The sequence below is a fragment of the Glycine max genome, chromosome 14, assembly GCF_000004515.6.
Source record: "Glycine max cultivar Williams 82 chromosome 14, Glycine_max_v4.0, whole genome shotgun sequence".
Taxonomy (NCBI): Eukaryota; Viridiplantae; Streptophyta; class Magnoliopsida; order Fabales; family Fabaceae; genus Glycine; species Glycine max.
This window is the reverse complement of record NC_038250.2, coordinates 42,488,472-42,509,264: the sequence shown is the minus strand read 5'-3', so window position 1 is coordinate 42,509,264 and position 20,793 is coordinate 42,488,472. Positions and strand designations below refer to the sequence as shown.

The 20,793-nt window shown below is 34.6% G+C and overlaps 1 pseudogene; it reads right to left on the bottom strand.

Moving 5' to 3' along the window:
- Positions 1-5,470: 5,470 nt before the first annotated feature.
- On the bottom strand, positions 5,471-20,375 carry LOC100814549 (probable LL-diaminopimelate aminotransferase, chloroplastic; annotated as a pseudogene).
- Between the last annotated feature and the right edge of the window lie 418 nt (positions 20,376-20,793).

Here is a 20,793-nt window from a genome sequence, read left to right as displayed (position 1 = left end):
GGTCGACATCAGGTAGGTTCTATTGGTTGACATTGACCAAACTATTTTTTTAGCTGATATTGGGTAGATTTTTTTGTCAATGTCTGCTAGGATTTTTTGGGCTGACGTTGACTAAAAATAGCCTTGGTCAATGTCGTTCGAAAAGATCCTAGCCGGTGTCGGCTAAACAAACCCTAGCCGACGTTGGTAAAAAAAATCTAGCCAACATCGACTGAAAAATAGACTCAACCAACGTTGGCAAAAAAATAGTCCCGGCTAACGTCAGCTGACAAATATTCCCGACATACTTTGACAAAAAAAAAATCATATTTGATGTCGACCGAAAAATAGTCTTAGTTGATGTCGGTTTAAAAATATCATTGGTTGTGGTCAGACAAAACAACCATAATTAAAATTATCAATATTTTATATTTATAAATTATTAAAAATTGAAAATATTTTTTAATTAATATTTCAAAATTAGATTGTGTTTATTTTTTATAAAATTTAATATTAAAATTTCAACTATTTAAAATAAAAAAATTAAAATTTTGCATAAGAAGGAAATTAAATTATCCTATCCAAACAAAAAATTTAAAATGGAAAAAATTTAAATTGATTTATTCAAACAAAACATTTAAAAATTAAAAAAAATTAAAATAAAAATAATTCAAATTCTAGACATTTCAAATTCGTTGAAATAGAAGGTTGAAAAATTTCTTAAAATCACCCCGTCAGTTCAAATTCCGTGTCTGCAAAATCAGAAAAGTCTAACATCTTAAGCTTCCTAACGACCAATAGCTGACTGAGAAACAGATCTACATCCCAACCAAGGGAAACCTCCCCACCATAAGTTCTTTGAAGCTCTTTGTTCCAAAAGTCAAATGCATAAAGTAACATGGACAACATTATGAAAAACTGCGACACGAAGGATTATGAAAGCACTATGCAAAAAGCAACACACACAACACTAAGCTTCCTAATACCAGGCAGCATTATGAAAAAGAAATATCGTTCGGTAGAAAATGTGTTGAAGAAATATGGTTCTCACCTGTGACACGAAGTGATGGGGATGAAGGCTCGAGACAGCGACCAAGCCAGCGGAAGACGAGGATGGCCAACGGCGACACCTACGGTGAGAGTGAGCAACGTTGCGAGTGAGAGTGATGAGAGCGAGTGAGATTGAGAGTGGAGGTTTTGACTGATAGTGAGTGCGAATGAGAAGAAATATGAGATTGTGGTTTTTAATTTGGGAAAAATGACAGCATCGATTTTTTTATAAAAATCATGCTAACATATACGCACAATGTCAATTTTTAAAAATTAATATTGTCAATGTTAAAAAAAAACACCAATTTTTATAAAATCTGATGTTAATATCTAAACACAATATTATTTAAAAAAATTGATGTTAATAAACTTAATTTATTTACAATTATGATATTAAAAGGCTGATGTTAAAGGAATATTTTCTGACAATGAGTGTAATATTTTGTGACCACGATGGTGGTGGTGGTGGCTGAGGAGGAGCGAGATTGTGTTTGGTAGTGACGGATGGGTTGGGAACTTGGGTTCTCCAAGTGTGGTTCACCCAAAAGTAGGGTACTACACTGCACTAGCCGTTCTCAAAACAAAAATAGCCGTTGTGGGTACAGGGGATCAGAGTTGCTGTCTTTGTCGAAATCCAAATTCCTTTTTGTCCTATACGAGAGGGAAAAATATATTGTCCCGAGGCTCCAAATGACTGAGTTAATTAATTATTTTGGATATTTTTATAAACAAAATATTAATATAGATCTCTTTTTATTAATATTTTGTTTATAAAAATATCCAAAAAAATCCATCACTCCCTAAGTTCCTCTAAAACCCCACATTAATCCAATAGCCCCAATGAGACATAAAATTAACACCTACATAAGTAACATTCATTCCATTTAGGTGAACAGAATAATTTGTGCTGGCAGTAAAAAAAAATATAAAAAAAAATTGAGTTAGCATTTCAGCTAATCCAAAGAAGAACCTACCATGCATTAGTGTGTATTTAGATCAACTGATAAATTGATTTTAAATAAAAACTAATTTTTAATTAAAATTTATCGCCAAGAGTATTTTTCAATTTTCACAATACACTGATGCACATATATTTTTCTCACTTCCTAACAAGTAAACTATTAAATTAAAGTAGATCTCTATCTTTATACATGACATGTTTTTTTGTATGACTTTTTAATATTTTTATGTACAAATATTTTAAATATTGCCTTCATCATTTGTTGTTATAAGGATTAAATTCAAAATAAACATAATATACATGACAATAATGCAGTATTAATTGAGGAGAAAGAGTTGAAAATACGAATTGGGTGAACATGAATATACATATTGAAACTAAATATTTTTTATTGTACAAGAATATGAGGTGTGTATACATACAGAACACACTTAGTTAACTTTACTCATTTCCAACTTTAATAACACACAAAACACTTACTAGTTACTAGTTTATTACAATAGAAAGTACGATACATTTCATCTAAAATTTATATGAAACTTTAGCCTCTATATACAAAGGTACATAACATTCGACCATCTGGTGAAGTTTAAGACCAGAAACATCAAACACACAACATTCTGTATATTACAACAAGATTATGTTACAATGTCTCAGCAAAACATGGTTTTCATGGATTTGTTGAAACCTTAATCAAGTCTTTCTCATCGCCGTCTCTTACCCATGTATGTCTTCTGAGCCTTTTGGGAAACCAAGAGAAGCATCCACTTGATGTATTTGCCTTGGCACCAATCTTGTTCATTTTGGCTCTTCCCTTTTCTGTTTCCTTCATTTTCTCCTTGTGCTGCTTCCACGACACATATGCTTCAGCAAGTTCAACACCAGCTGCCATTGTCTCAGCTAGACAATATTGTGTGTTTTTGAGAGCACATGATTAATGCGGTGGATTTGATTTATAGTCATGTGATTATTGGATTGGCTTGGCATGCAAGTAAAAGAGTCACAATAAATTAATGAAATTAAACGTGTATCTGTAGTTTGACTGTTTTTCCATGCTATATATGTATACTATGTTTTTGTTTGGTAGTTAAACTTGGTGACCAAGTAATATTTAATTAGTGGACTTCCGTAATGAACTGTGCAGCATGATGATGTGTGATATAATAGCCATATTTTTCTTTTAAAACTTGGAATATTGGTCACTACTAAGGTGGCAAGATAATAAGGTTTAAGTTCATTTTTATAGTGTTGATCATTATGTAGACCGAGAAGATTGACCTTTGTAATAATATTTGTGGTAACATTTCGAAAATGAGAAATGGTTAAATGCAAATCCAATTGCCACAGGATACTCATTCGAGTAATTGGAAACTTTTCACTTGTGTATTTTTTTTCCAGAGGGACATTCTCTGCTTAATACTTAGCCAACTAAAATTAATAATGATTGTGAATTGTGATTACTTTATTTTTTTTACAGAATAATTGTGATTACTTTAGGGAAAAAAGTTAATAATACATTTTTTAACATATTTTTTAATATAATATTTTATTATTGGTCGAATTTTTCTTTAAAAATATTGATTGAAATATATTAAAAATTATATAATTTTTGTATGTTTTATTTCTTATTTAATGAGTTATTTTTTTAATAATTTTAATAAATAATAAATCGTGTTAAAAAGAATGTGTTAGAACATTTATTATTACCCTGTTTCATTTCTTATTTAATGAGCTATTTATTTGTTTTATATTGTAACTTGGAAGTGCTATGGGTAGGTAGAAAAGGAGAAGCGTGGTTAGACTAGGTAGATATTTTTCGTAACATCATCTCATTACGTTTCAATTTTAAAGACTAATTAATTTTAAAGCCATTCATTGTATAGATATTATAAAATAGCTTACTTTTACCTACAAAATTTAAAGTAGATAAAACTCAGAGACTTGTATTTAATTATTATTGTTTGGTGTAGGAAAAACATGTAAAAATTAAGAAAACTTCGGCCTACAAATACTGAGTGCAGGTAAAACCTTGAAGGCCTTATAACTACAGTTATTTGGTGTAGATAAAACTTTAAAAAAATTGTACCCAATTAGTGTACAAGTAAAATCTTAAAAGACTTTTATTTATAGTTGAGAGTTATAAGTACAAGTTAATATTTTTACCTATAATTAAAAATTATAAATATAAATTAATATTTTTTACATACACATTTTTAATTATAGGAACAGCAAATGATGATAATCAAATATAATCATAATGAAAATAAATCTATAGAGGAAATCTATAATGACAAACTATAATCTGTGAGTTACTCCTTAAAATTGATGGCTAATATGTCTATAAGACCAAATATATAATATATTTACCTATACATCTTTAATTTTCAGTGACAGTTTTTGTTAACGTACATAAGTTATTTTTCTTGCGGTGCACCCCCTAAAATAGTTATATTGCTTTACATCGATCTATACTTAAAAATATAATTGCCCCCCAATTAATAACAGTATATTAGAAAGAGAAAGTAAGATAAAGCCCACATATTTGTGGTCCTGTGAGACACATCTATGTTCAAATTTTTTTATAACAAATAAATGTCTACTTTGCACTTTGATTCTCATGGTGACAGTTGCGTTGCAAACTCGCGTGCCACATGTACCAAGTTTTAACTTAATATTTATACCCATTTTAATTAGGTGGAAAAGACATAGACATTCTATCCATGTTGACGTTTATTGCTTTATTATTTGTGTTTTTATAAGAGTGAGATGCGAGAGCCATTAAAAATGAGTTTAGGAACCTTTCATCTTAATATGTTATTCTTTGAATATTATTCTTATGCCTAAGCCGCTTACGCTTTTTACAGCAGAGCTGAATAGTAAGTGAATTAAGTTAGTAAATTTGTGTATTGGATTAGTGTAAGCAAGATCTCACCTTTACTATTATTAATAATGTGTCTAATTAAAAATGAGATTAAACAATCCCATTTTTACTTGGGGTCAAGACCACCCCTTATTAATATTAGAATGAATTATCATTGATTTTGTTTATCATGTAATGAATGCTTTCATTTTTATCTTCAAGTTTTTTTTTTCATTTCATTCCTACATTAAATAACATATTATTTATACTAATAATTTATTGGTTTGAAGGATACTTTACTCGATCTCTTAAAAAGATTTTGAATTAGTCTTAAATAAAAAAATATGATTAAAAAAAAGAAAATTTTACTAAAAGTGATTATTCAAATTATTTAATAAATATTAATCATCAATGAAATCAATAGATACTTTGTAATAATAATATGATAATAAAAAAATATTATTTATATAACTTTTAAAATAATTATTATGAAAATCAAGAAACTCATATTATATTATGATATATGATAATTTATAATTAAATAAAAATATAAAATTATTTTACATTAATAACCCATTTTTTTCCTATATATAAACAGATTAAATGAAAAAATAACTATGACAATTGAACTACAAATTATTTTGGTAATCAAAGCATAACATTTTAAATATCTTTAGTAACCTTAAGCGAATAATATATGGTCAACATTGGACACAAATATATTTTATTACAGTAGTTTCCTCAATCTCCTTGAAGCTTCCAATACAGATTCTCTGTGACCAAAGGCACTGACTCTAATATAACCCTCGCCGCCAGGACCAAATTCTATACTAGGAACAGTGACTATGGCTGCTCTCTCAAGAATTTTGTTGAACACTTCCCATGAACGCAACCCCGGAAAATGCACCCATACATATGGCCCATTTTTGCCGCCATATACCTTTAGACCCAATGACTCACGTATCAACAAGTATTTTCGCATTTTCCATGTAGTAGTAAATGGTTGCTTTCAGTGCCTGAAACGCATAAGTGAACAAAAGTAACATGACCAAGTCCACTTTTCATGTCTACAAAAATGACAACAAAAATAAAGAGTATTTGAGTAAAGGGTTATATTATCCTTCTCATGTTTTCTTTTATAATTACTTTTTATTGATCTTTTTCTATCTTATAATTATTTTATTCTTCACTTCTTTCTTTTATCTTCTTATTTTTCTTTTATTTGTAAAAAATTATATAAATATATTTTAGTCTTTCAATAAAACAGTTGGAAAACGCATCTAGTTCAGCTCCTAATTAAAGGTTATTTTTATTTATTTATTAAATATGGCAAGGACAATACATGATTGCCAAATCACCCAAAAATTCTAAGTGGGACATTGGTTTAAGTTATTTTGCTTATTGCATTTAATATATATTGTATAGTATCTATTTGATAAACTTCTAAAATTATTTCTATTTTTTAATCCATAAGTATTCATAATTAGTATGTTGTGGGTGTAAAAAAAACAAAAAGTAGTATTATTCTATGTCCATATATATATATATATATATATATATATATATATATATATATATATTAAAATTTATTTATGCTTAATGGTTCAAAGTTAGTAATTTATTAAAATCCATCGCTGAAGATATCCAATTACTTCAATTAGAGAAAGGCGAAAACAAAGAAAGTTTAAAAATTACTACAATGAAATCTTATTATTCAGTTTGGACACAAAAGACAGTATGAGAACTAATTTATAAGAATTTACAGTCAACGCAATTTCTTTTTCCCTAGAAAAGTAAATACCAAAATATATCCTATTCAGACCACTTAATTATTTTTCCCAAATCTAAGTGTTAGTATGTACTTCTATGTACTAATAAAACATTATCAATTAATTCTTGTTTAAAGAGGACATTATTTTAACACAAAATTACATACAAAAAGCACTTGGCAGAAAGAAGCTTGTGACAAACCTGAAATCCTTGTGGAGAAAGGCATGCAAGTCCACCAGCTTGAACAATATTAGATGCACCATTGAAGCATGTGCAAACAATGCGATCATAATCCTTTATGATAGGATAACCATCAGCATACAACAACTCTTCAGGGACAACTGTCCACCCAAGCCGAACCCCAGTAAAACCAGCAAATTTTGAGAATGATGAAATTTCAATTGCCACCCACTCACATACACACAAAACCCACATGTGAGTAATATCAAGGATTCTTCTCTTAAACCTTTATTTTCAGCTTTTTCTCATAACACATTTTTCTTTTAAAAAAATTAGATTAAAATTTTTAAAAAATAGTTTTATACTTTTGTCTATCTACAAATCACCTTCCAATTGCGATTCGATGACAATCTATCAGTGCATGAATATTAAATTTTAAAATAAAAACTACTTTTGTTTTTCTTTAGTAAAATCAATGCTAAATTTAACTAAAAGCAGACTGTTATGAACAATGAATCAGCAGAAGCAAGGGACACAGAGCATGGAACAGGGACAAAGAGGAAAAGCCAGAAACCACGATACCTGAGGGATTACGTGGCAAAATGAGTGAGTCAGCAACTCTGTCAGCAGCAGCCTTGTCAGCACAATCAGCAAGGAATCTTCCAAGATCTTCGACCGTTAGAAACACCTTCTGCTAGCATTACCCATAGCAATTTACAAATTCCTCCAAGGCACATATGCCAAATTCTGTTAGAATTACACAATTCTAGAATAGAACAGAATACTTATAAATAGAAATGGATGTAATTCGGAAAAGGAAGAATCAATAATACGAATTTCCCTTCTTTACCTTTTCTTCTTGGAGGCGCTAGATCCTCGAATTCTAGCCTTGACCTCAGGGTCATAGCAACTTGGTGCTTTCATTGAGCCCAATTGCCATGGCTGACTCCACCCGTTCCAAATCCTTCAATCGACTTGAGGAAGCGATTGCCAAACTCGCCACTAGCCATCTTCACGTTTCCGACAAGCTTGATAACCTTATCAATCGTGTCATCGCCCTTGAATCCAACCCTCCTTCTCCTTCATCCGCCTCCACTAATCCTTCTCACCACGCCCAAACACCCTCACCCCACAAACTCAAACTCGATGTACCTAGGTTTGATGGCTCAGACCCCTCTGGCTAGGTATTCAAGATCTCGCAATTCTTTGAATACCATGGGGTTCCTGATTCGGAGCGGCTCACGGTAGCATCGTTTTATATGGAGGGACCTGCCCTCGCATGGTTTTAATGGATGGCCCGCAACCACCAACTTCCCACTTGGTCAGGCTTTCTTCAGGCGATTGAAGCTTGCTTTGCCCTCTCCCCTTATGAGGATCCAACTGGCCAGCTCTTCAATTTGGTTCAGAAAGGTACGGTCCGCGAATACCTGGTTCAGTTCGAGTCTCTGGCCAATCGCATCATCGGATTGTCGCCTTCCTCGCTTCTGAGCTGTTTCATCTCAGGGCTCGAACCTGATATCAGGCGCGAGGTCCAAGCCCTTTAGCCCTTAACTCTGACCCACGCGGTGGGGCTAGCTCGTTTGCAAGAAGAGAAGCTCTCTGATTCCTGACGAAGCTTTCGCAGTAGGCCCTCTTTCACCCCCTCTCCTTCAACCCCACCTCCCCTTTCGGTGGTCTCTCCTCCCTCTCCATTGCCCTTGCTTCCTTCCTCACCCAAACTCCCTCCCTTACCAGTCCGGCGTCTCAGCCTAGAGGAGCTTGCCAGCCGCCGTGAACGCGGATTGTGCTTCTATTGTGACGAGAAGTACAATCGCGGCCACTGCTGCGCCTCACGCTTCTTCCTCTTGGTTGCAGATGAAGACCCTGATGATGACCCACTTAACCCTAATATCAGCCCTCCTCTCTCCCCTAAATCGACCCGGCCCGATAACTCAAATAACCCAATTCACTCACAACCCGACCCACCCCAGGCCCAGATTAGCCTTCATGCACTCTCGGGCCACACGACCCCTGAGACCTTGCGCATGACCGGCCGGATTTCCCATCAGCCCGTCGTGATCTTGATTGACAGCGGCAGCACACATAATTTTGTGCAAGCACGCCTCGTCAAGTCACTTGGATTAAATCCCCAGCCTACCCCGACTCTACGCGTTCTTGTTGGTAACGGTAATGAGGTGGTTTGCTCTCAAGTTTGCCTCGCGGTCACCATTCACCTTCAAGGTCACTCCTTCACCGTCGACCTGCATGTATTACCACTATGCGGAGCTGATATCGTTTTGGGTGTCCAATGGTTAAAATCATTGGGTCCTGTTCTCACTGATTACAATGATTTAACTATGAAGTTCCTCCATCAAGGGCAACTTATCGAGCTGAAGGGAACCACAGACATGCATCTCCTCGCCGTCTCTCCACCGCAATTAAGACACATGCTTCAAACTCAAAGTGTGAGCGAATTCTTTCACATTCGCGTGTGCCCTCCCACTTCACCATCCCCGACAACTCATCCTGAGATTCTCTCCATTCTTGACCAATTCGGGCCTCTGTTTCAACCCCCAACCACACTCCCACCATCACGATCAACCAACCACTCTATTCACTTCCTTCCTAATTCCCCTCCTGTTAACACACGCCCTTACCGGTACCCTAATTTCCAGAAACAGGAAATTGAGTCTCAGGTTTCTGCGATGCTCCACAATGGAATTATCAGGCCAAGTACGAGCCCTTTCTCGTCTCCGGTCCTCCTTGTCAAGAAACGTGATGGATCATGGTGCTTTTGTGTCGATTATCGCGCGCTAAATGCTCTTACGGTCAAGGACCGTTTTCCCATTCCGACCATCGACGAGCTGCTAGATGAATTGGGGAGAGCTCATTGGTTTTCGAAGTTAGATCTTCTTCAGGGCTACCATCAAATACTAATGGCGCCGGAGGATATTAGCAAGACAACCTTCAGAACGCATCACGGGCATTATGAATTCCTCGTGATGCCGTTTGGCTTGTGTAACGCTCTTGCTTCCTTTCAAGCCACTATGAATCAGACCTTGGGGCCGTATTTGCAGAAATTTGTAATCGTCTTCTTTGACGATATTTTGATTTATAGCCAGACCTTCTCCGACCACCTTCAGCACCTGTGAAAGATATTGCAAGTCTTGGCCGACCATAGCTTCGTCCTGAAGTTATCAAAGTGTTCTTTCGCCACTCAGCAAGTGGAATACTTGGGCCATTTGGTATCGGAGAAAGGGGTTGAACCAGTCCCGGCGAAGGTAACCGCGGTGCAACAATGGCCTACTCCTCGAATTACGCGCGCCTTACGAGGTTTCTTGGGATTATCAGGATTCTACCGCCGTTTCATTAAGGGATACACATCATTAGCTGCCCCTCTAACCGCCCTCTTAGCCAAGGACCAATTTCATTGGAATGAGGAAGCTGACAGAGCATTTTCACAATTAAAACTTGCTCTGTGCCAAGCCCCGGTTCTGGGTTTACCAGATTTCAATTCTTCCTTTGTCATTGAAACTGATGCTTCGGGGATTGGTATGGGGGCCATTCTTTCACAGAATCATCATCCCCTTGCCTTTTTCAGTAAGCCATTTTGCTCGAAACTGCTCCGCGCTTCCACCTACGTCTGCGTGCTCGCCGCAATTACTACTGCGGTTAAGAAATGGAGGCAGTACCTCTTGGGGCATTATTTTGTGATCCTTACTGATCATCGGAGCTTAAAAGAGCTCATGGCTCAAGCTGTGCAAACTCCTGAACAGCAAATTTATTTGGCGCGCTTGATGGGCTTTGATTATACGATTCAATATCGCGTCGGAAAAGCCAATTTAGCGGCCGATGCTCTCTCACGACTACCACCATCCAATCAGGGAGAATGTTATGTGCTGACCATACCCAATTGCCTTTTCTTGCAGGAACTCCGAGCAGCACTTGCTGTTAATCAAGACTTTCTATCTCGACGACAACAGCTGCAGGATGATCCTCACCCTGATTGGGAATTGCGAGAGGATTTTATTATGTATCAAGGGCGTATTTGGCTTCCTCCAAAATTTCCATTAATTCCGGCAATATTAATAGAGCTTCATTCCACCCTTACCGGAGGTCACATGGGTGTTATGAAAACTCTTGCTAGGGTCCGTGAGAATTTTGTGTGGACTTCCATGAAGCAGAATGTTCATCATTTTGTGACCACTTGTCTCACCTGTCAGCAGATTAAGTCTGATAATCGCCGGTCGTCCGGGCTCCTGTGTCCTCTACCAGTTCCGGCGAGGCCTTGGGAGGATCTCTCCCTGGACTTTATTGTTGGTCTTCCCTTACACTGCGGACACTCTGTTATTCTAGTCATTGTAGATCGTTTTTCCAAAGGTCTCCATCTGGGGTCTCTGCCACAGCACCACACGGCTGCTGGAGTTGCCAAACTATTTATGGAAATATCCGGGAAGCTTCATGGAATGCCCAAGAGCCTTGTATCTGATCGGGATCCACTATTTTTGAGTCATTTCTGGCAGGAATTGTTTAAATTAAGTGGAACAAAGCTCTGCATGAGCTCCGCTTATCATCCCCAGTCTGATGGTCAGACTGAGGCCATGAATAGAGTGGTGGAGCAGTATTTAAGAGCCTTCGTACATCAGAACCCTTCTTCTTGGGGCTGTTATCTGCTATGGGCTGAGTGGTCTTATAATACTTCGACCCACTCAGCCACGGGTATGTCGCCGTACGAAATCACTTTCGGTAAGAAGCCCCCATGTTTTCCTCAATATCTCGAAGGCGCATCAAAGGTGGAAGCAGTGGACGAATGGCTCACTCAACGTGATCGAATGGTTACCAGCCTTGTGAAGAAGCTTTCTAAAGCACAACAACGTATGAAGGAGATTGCGGACCGACACCGTCACGATGTGAGTTATAAGGAGGGAGATCAAGTCTTAGTCAAATTAAGACCCCACCGACAGACATCTGTTTCAGGGGGTGCTTACTCGAAACTGGCAAAGAAGTTCTATGGGCCATTTTCAGTCATCAAGAAGATAGGAAAGGTTGCTTACCAACTTCAGTTACCCCCTGGATCACAAATACATCCGGTCTTCCATTGTTCCCTGTTGAAGCCCTACCACCCCTCAGCTGAAGACAACCCCGCCACATTACCCATTTTATCAGAGGATAATCAACCTTGCATCACTCCATTAGTCATATTGGATACTAAATGGGTATCTTCACCTGCTGGACGCAACCTGATGGTTCTTGTGCAGTGGACGGGTTTGCTTCCTGAAGACTCTTCGTGGGAATCTTGGGACATTCTCAAGCGCGATTACAACCTTGAGGACAAGGTTGTTTTGGAAGCCTGCAGGGATGTTATGAACAATGAATCAACAGAAGCAAGGGACACAGAGCATGGAACAGGGACAAAGAGGAAAAGCCAGAAACCACGATACCTGAGGGATTACGTGGCAAAATGAGTGAGTCAGCAACTCTGTCAGCAGCAGCCTTGTCAGCATAATCAGCAAGGAATCTTCCAAGATCTTCGACTGTTAGAAACACCTTCTGCTAGCATTACCCATAGCAATTTACAAATTCCTCCAAGGCACATATGCCAAATTCTGTTAGAATTACACAATTCTAGAATAGAACAGAATACTTATAAATAGAAATGGATGTAATTCGGAAAAGGAAGAATCAATAATACGAATTTCCCTTCTTTACCTTTTCTTCTTGGAGGCGCTAGATCCTCGAATTCTAGCCTTGACCTCAGGGTCATAGCACAGACTAATCATTGAACGATAACCGTGAAGGTAATTTAAGACTATATCACCACCTCTTTGGCTCCAGGAATTTCACAAATTGATCTGGGGCTTTCATCTGATATGTAAGCAGCATAAACAACATCATAAATGATGATAGATCCATTTGCTTTTGCAAACTTGAAAAGTTGCTCAAGTTGCTGCTTAGATGCAGCAGTACCAGTTGGATTGTTTGGAGAACAAAAGAAAATCAAATCAGTCCTTGGAGCGATTGATAGGTTTGGAAAGAAAGAAATTATTCTCAGGTCCACACTTCATGTACGCAATGTTTTTGTACTTTCCACTCCCTGCTTTGAACCCCCCAGCCCTACCAACAATGACACTGGAATCAATATATGCCTGTCATGATTCATGAGTAGATTCATTAAGAACATTCTTTTTTACATAATTGTCAATATTAAATTAAAAGATTATATATAGAGGTAGCATAAAATGTAAGAACTTTTGGTCATTGTAATAAATAAAAACAATAAATAAAGATCATTAAATCATATTTAAATGATAAAGAATGAATAAATAAATACACCTAATGTTTTTAAGTAGTTAGATGATGCGAGTCTGTGACCACCAATTTTTAATTTTGACTATCTATCTATAGTTATTATATATGATCGAGATTCGCGGTTCTTACACTTAAAATGAGAACCATTTTCACTAGCTAGATATGTTCTTTGTGTGTGTGATCTTGTGAGGTGACCTTGGTGGCATGATGGGTCGTGGGAATTTATAAGGATAATTTAAATACACGCCAGTCGGATGAATTTTCAAGGACTGTATTCCACAGGGCACAAAAGCTAAAGCATGATCATAAGAGTTAATATAGGATGAGCTTTCTAATCATTGAAATTTTGTTGACTAAAGTACACCAAAATGAAATTTGGCGGAGTTGTTTCGTTTCTCTTTCCTATGACGATGTATATTATAAATTGTGGCAATATTAAGGTTGAGGTATTTATATATGTGTATTTTTGGTAAAAAAAATACCTCTTAATGAATCCGATGACAGTTATTGTAAGGGTGGGAGTCACAACCCACTTTTTGAGGATCCACCTAGTGAGTGTGGTGGTGGGGCCGCCACTGTGAGATATGGGCTAATCTCTAAGTGATACTCACGAAACAAGATACAAGCGCAAGGCCGTGTAACGCGCTACCACTGATTAGAACCTAATTGAACGCCAATATTATAGGGGTTGTGTACTAAAGTTTGGTTAAAAAATATGTAGTTCAAGACAATCAAGTCACTACATTTTTCTCGGATGAAAGTTCATAAACACTAGGTATAAGGCTCAAACCCGGAAGGTTCCTTATACCGAAATACAATATCACATGCTCTTTCTCTTATGTTTTTATGCAAATTATCTTTTAGAAAATATATTTTAAAATTTTAAAATTTTAAATTATGTGGGGGAATGTTGATAAATATTTGTGTTTTAATTTAAAATTTATAAATATATTAATTCTATTTTATAAAATAAAATATTTATTTTAGATTTTCTTAATATTTTGTTTTAATGAGTCAACTGGTTTGTTATGTTTGTTGTGACAACTGTAGGTTGGTTTTCCAACGGTCATATTTTATTGTTGCAAAATACTTATATATATATCTCTTTCCTCTTTTCTAAAGAAAAAAGATACAGAGCAACGTTGTCTGGTTTCTTTCCCCCAAAAAATTATCTCTTTCTTTTTCCTATAAAAAACTTATTTTTGTGAGAGCAAGAGCATTGGTGTTCAGAAGGTTCGGGGATCCTTTCGCTGCACACGATCGGAACCAACGGGTTGTCGTATCTTGGGAGATGAGCGCAATCAAATTTTCCTACCAGTGCAGTGGAGCGTTTTCTCTCTAAGGATAGCGTTTACGCGCTTCAACCCAGGCTATATCTTTTTTTCCCTAATTTATTTTTTCCTTGTGCTTATTGTATGTTATAATGCATTATTCATGTGCTGTCAATTAAATTTATTTTGCTACTGTTATTTTGTTATTTAATTCAAGACTGTGCATCTTCTTCGTATTTATTTTCTTTCATTTTTTATTTTATTTTCCAACAGTCTTAGAGAGAAAAGCTTATCACTTTCTTCTTACATAGTCTTTTCTGCAGTAGCATGATGTTTTATTAAAATATCTATAATGAATATGATTGAGTTCCATTCTAGTAAGCATAAAAAATCAAAGGATGAAAACACAATGTATTATGCTCTATTGAAAATGTTTTTATTATATTATTTTATTTCTTTAAATTTTAAATTAGGAAGATTATTGGAAAATATTTTCTTATAATTTATAATTAAAATATATTTTATTTATCAATTATATTTTGTAAAGATAAAATGCTTTTAGAATTAGTTTATGTAAAAAACTGAAAGCATCCCACTACTTTCATTCATATGCTCGAAAGCTATCTTTTAGTTGGTCAAATTTCCTTTGTGAATGTTACAGGTATTTAATGTTGGGAAGTTTATTCGATTTTTATTTTCTGTTTCTTAATGTTATTGTTGTAAATATTATGTTATTACCGTTAGTGACTGGTTACCTCTATATGTGTAGCTTCTTGCTAAAATAATAATAATAATAATAATAGTAATAATAAACATGTGAATAACTCACAAAGCAATAAAATGAACACTTGGGTAAAACTTCATATTTTGTATGTCATTTTCTTGATGTGGTATCTTATAAAAAAAATTAAAAAATAGATCTTTATGAGCTATGGAGAAAAAGAAAATCAAATCTAAAATATCTTAAAGTGTGGGGGTGTTTAGTAAAGGTTAACATCCCTATTAATAAGAAAAAGAAAATCGACAAAAAAAATGTTAATTGTATTTTTGTTGGATATTCTTTACATAATACTACTTATAGATTCTTAGTTGTTAATTTAGAAGTATCTGAAATTTCTAATGGTACTATTATGGAGTCTAGGGATGTGACTTTCTTTGAAAATATTTTTTCTTGAAAAATAAATTGTTAAATCTTTGTATGGTTTGAAACAAGCTCCAAAGCATTGACACAAAAGTTTGATTAAGTTATTCTTGTGTATGATTTTCAAATTAATGATAGTGATAAATGTGTGTATGTGAAACAATTTAATAATAATGAATGTGTCATTTTATGTTTGTATCTGGATAACATATTGATATTTGGTAGTAAATGAATTTCATAAATGATGTGAAGTTTTTCTTGTCTAGAAATTTTGATATGAAAGACCTTGGTTGTCTAGATGTGATTTTGGGTATTAAGCTTGTAAAGAAAAATGATGGCATGACTTTTATCCAATCTTATTATGTTGAAAAGCTATTGAAGAAGTTTAATTATTTTGATGCGAAACATGCTCTTACTCCTTATGACTCATCCATCAAGTTAAAGAAAAATTTGAGTAAATGAATTTCTTTACATAAATATTCTCAAAGTATCGGTTCTTTGTTGCATTTGACAAACTTCTCTATGCCTGTCTGATATTGCACATGCAGTTGGTAGATTGGAAAGTAATTGAGGGATTTAGTGATATAAAATTGAAGTTCTGATTTTGATGAAATAAAAATGAGAAGTGGTTATGTCTTTGCTTTAGCTAGTTGTGCAGTATCATGAAAATCTACTAGACAAGTTATTATTTCACATGAAAGCAAAAATTATTGCTTTAAATACTGCTACTAGTGAGGTTGAATTTCTTAAAAATGTATTATGTGATTTGTCATTGTTAAATAAGCGTATACCTCCAATTCCAATGCATTGTGATAGTCAAATTGCTATATCTAAAGTGACAAGAAAAATTTTAATGAAAAAAGAAGACACTTAAGAGTGAGACATAAGTCTATAAGAAATTTGATTTCTCATGATGTCATTTCTTTTGACTTTGTCAGGTCAAAAAATAATATTACAGATCCGCTTACAAAAAGGTTGACATGTCAACAAGTATTTGAGTCATCGAGGGAAATGAGATTAAAACCCATTATTTAGTTACAACAATGGACACCCGTCTCCGTGTGATTGGTGATCCCATGAATGGAGTTCAACGGGTAACAATGAAATTGTTTGTTGACTAAAGTACACCAAAATGAAATTTGGCGAAGCTGTTCCGTTTCTCATTCCTATGACGAGGTGTATTATAAATTGTGGCAATATTAAGGTTGAGGTATTTATATATGTGTATTTTTGGTAAAAAAAAATACCTCTTAATGAATCTGATGACAATTATTGTAGGGGTGGGGTCACAACCCACTTTTTGAGGATCCACCTAGTGAGTGTGGTGGTGGGGCCGCCACTGTGAGATATGAGCTAATCTCTAAGTGACACTCACGAAACAAGATACAAGCGCAAGGCCGTGTAACGCGCTACCACTGATTAGAACCTAATTGAACGCCAATATTGTAGGGGTTGTGTACTAAAGTTCGGTTAAAAAATATGTAGTTCAAGACAATCAAGTCACTACATTTTTCTCGGATGAAAGTTCATAAACACTAGGTATAAGGCTCAAACCCGGAAGTTTCCTTATACCGAAATACAATATCACATGCTCTTTCTCTTATGTTTTTATGCAAATTATCTTTTAGAAAATATATTTTAAAATTTTAAAATTTTAAATTATGTGGGGGAATGTTGATAAATATTTGTGTTTTAATTTAAAATTTATAAATATATTAATTCTATTTTATAAAATAAAATATTTATTTTAGATTTTCTTAATATTTTGTTTTAATGAGTCAACTGGTTTGTTATGTTTGTTGTGACAACTGTAGGTTGGTTTTCCAACGGTCATATTTTATTGTTGCAAAATGCTTATATATATATATCTCTTTCCTCTTTTCTAAAGAAAAAAGATACAGAGCAACGTTGTCTGGTTTCTTTCCCCCAAAAAATTATCTCTTTCTTTTTTCTATAAAAAACTTATTTTTGTGAGAGCAAGAGCATTGATGTTCAGAAGGTTCGGGATCCTTTCGCTGCACACGATCGGAACCAACAGGTTGTCGTATCTTGGGAGAGGAGCGCAATCAAATTTTCCTACGGGCGTTTTCTCTCTAAGGATAGCGTTTACGCGCTTCAACCCAGGCTATATCTTTTTTTTCCTAATTTATTTTTTTCTTGTTCTTATTGTATGTTATAATACATTATTCATGTGTTGTCAATTAAATTTATTTTGTTACTGTTATTTTTTTATTTAATTTAAAATTTTGCATCTTGTTCGTATTTATTTTCTTTCATTTTTTATTTTATTTTACAACGGGTGGCATGATGGGTCGTGTGAATTTATAAGGATAATTTAAATTCACGCCAGACGGATGAATTTTCAAGGACTGTATTCCACAGGGCACAAAAGCTAAAGCATGATCATAAGAGTTAAGAATTTTATTGTTATATATTTTCTGTTGAAGAATGTGCATGTAGTACAGGATGAGCTTTCTAATCATTGACTTATGATAAGTGAAAAGTTCCAAGTATGGTGGATACGGTGTTTATAATTAAAGGTCTTTCTTAACATTTTGTAAAATCCATTGTTCTACAAGTCAATCAAGTTTAAACCTGAGTTACTGAGGAGATTAGGCATTTTTCTTTAAATTGGATATTTTCAGATCAAAGCTCAATATGTATTTGAAAGTAATTACCGGAAAAGTTGGATCCTGCACAGCTATTGACAAACTAGAGTCCAGAAGCATCTACATATAAGTACAGCAAAAATTAGTAACTCTTTATATCATAATTGCTAAAATATAAACAAAAACGGTCCTTCAATTTCTTTTCAATGTTGTTAGCCTGGCCCTAAATTGATAACAGAATGTCTATCAGTCTATATATATCCCTAACCTGAATGCGAGAAATATCACACTGTGCTCCATCAGATACAAAAATCTCATTTTCTTTCACTTGCTTATCTTGGTAAAATGTTTCTGCTATTGCCCTCTTTAGCTCCTGAAAAAGTTCATGAAGTTTTGTGAACAAGAATTCCAAAAGCAAAAGGATAATGAGAACAATTTATTCAAGATACAAACTAGCAATGCCTCTTTACCCTGTTGCCTTGCTCAGGTCCATAACCCTTATAGCATTCAGCTGTTGACAGAGCCAATGCTTGCTGCAAAACAATATAGTATATACTTAGTTCTTTCACTGGATAACAACTTGACCCAACTTACCCCCCCCTCCGGCTCAAATTGTATATTGCAGTGTATTATTATTATTATTATAGTGTAGTTAATCCTCTTTGTATATGCAAAGATAAGCCTAAGCCTAAGTATAAGGACTCTCTTATCTTTTCCCATAGCGAGGAGCCTTCTAGTTCTAGGATACCATGGTACATTAGTTTTTTTTTTATTGCAGTGTAGTGTGAATCTACAGGGTTATAGTGGCAAGTCTTTTTTTTTTTACCATTCTTTGCTCATGTCAACTGATAAATTAAGAGATATGGAGATGAAGGAACAAAGGTGACTCTATGCATTCGTACACAAATTAACCGCATGTTTGGTTGCACATTTTTAGAAAGGCAGACATGCGTTAAAATTAAAGCAATTAATTGTTATTACTTCTTCATTATTTAGGAAATTTGATGTGAAATCGTGAATTATAGACGCGAATCCAAATGCATGCTAAATTAAGAAGACTTAGCAACTACTAGCAACATAAAAGGGAAAGCTTCCCTTGAAATGGGGCAATTTCTTTTGAAAGATAAATTACATGTCAAGAGTCAAATGGTAAAATTGACGTAGTACCGTACTAATTTCCTGAGATATGAAGATTGATTCAGGCTCTAGATCTAGCAGTTTGTGCGTAAAGTGTAGAAAAAGGGAAGACGTATTATATCAGTTCTAAAGTTGGACTTGTTGAAAAGTAGAACTATGCTACTTATGGTTTAGAAAGCATTTTCTACAGAGAAGTCCAAAGGTGGTTATAGTCTTATAGATGGTTATTGATACATGAAATCCCGGAAAACAAACTATAATTAAAAAATCATGTCAACGTAGCAATCTCTTTCCATGTTCCCTTTATTAAGTGGAAATTATCTAAATGCAAAGAAGAAATATATTGACAACTTTAGTGTTGCTATTAGCCTATTACCTTAGCCATGGCTGAAGTTATGATGTCTGGTATTGGCTCTGTAGTATCACCAATTCCAAGTCTTATCAATCTTGCATGTGGATTCCTCTGAGCATATATATCTGGTTAAGGTACAATAAGGTTTATAAGACAATAAAGGTACATCATAATTGAGAATAGAATCCAAAACTAAATGTAATTGGTAGCTAACAACTCAATGTCCTGTTTGGATAAACTTTTCCCCAAGTACTTCTAGGAGAAGAAAATACAAATAAAAAATAAATGAGTTTCTTTATAAACAAAACTAGCTTATACATAAGCTAATAGCTAAAAGCTCTCTCATATTCATTTTTGTCTTGTTATTCTCTTTTCCTACAAGGGCTTATGAAAAACTGTATTCAAACATGACTCAAATAATGAATAAAACTTGAGAAAAGGTAATATCAAATCAAGCACTTGTAAAATAAAACATTGAGGCAATTGGGGTGTTAGGAACAGCTTATCCGAGATTCTTAGATTATAATCTTTTCAGATTTTTTTTTAATAAACTTCACAGTTAAGGTTAAGAATATCGTTTCCATCTGATTAAAGTTTATTAAGTTTTTAACTAAGTCATTTGCTAAAACTTCTCCAATATCTTAAAGCTAAGAAATCACACTATTTTCAATGAAGCCAGAACATACCAAACACTAACAAAAACTTAATATGAGCCAGGAAAAGAATTCAGAACTGACTGACCTCAGGAAACAAATAACCATTCTGCAGTCTCTCCATGTTGACACTCCGAGGGACTTTTGTGAGATGATCTACATTGGTATAGAATGTCAGTTTGAAGAAAGCAACGTGAATGAAAAAAGTCCAAAACCCAAATTAAATTGTTAGATAGTTTCTTAAGTGGCATTCTAAGACTTTTAAAAGTCACGTGGGGCAACATTGAAGAAACTCCATAAAATTGCTACATGTACTGCCCTTAACTCACCAATTTTCCGCACTCTGTCAGACTGGGAACTATAAATTGCAAAGTATATAATATGAATAAGTAAATGAATAATTTAATCAAGCAATGCAAATATTGGTACAAAGATGTTTATTATAATGGCCTTGGTAATGTAATAGATAGGCACCTGCTGTGATTTGCATTAGGTTGAACTAAAATTACATGGGGTATGCACACACCAGATGACAGTGGATA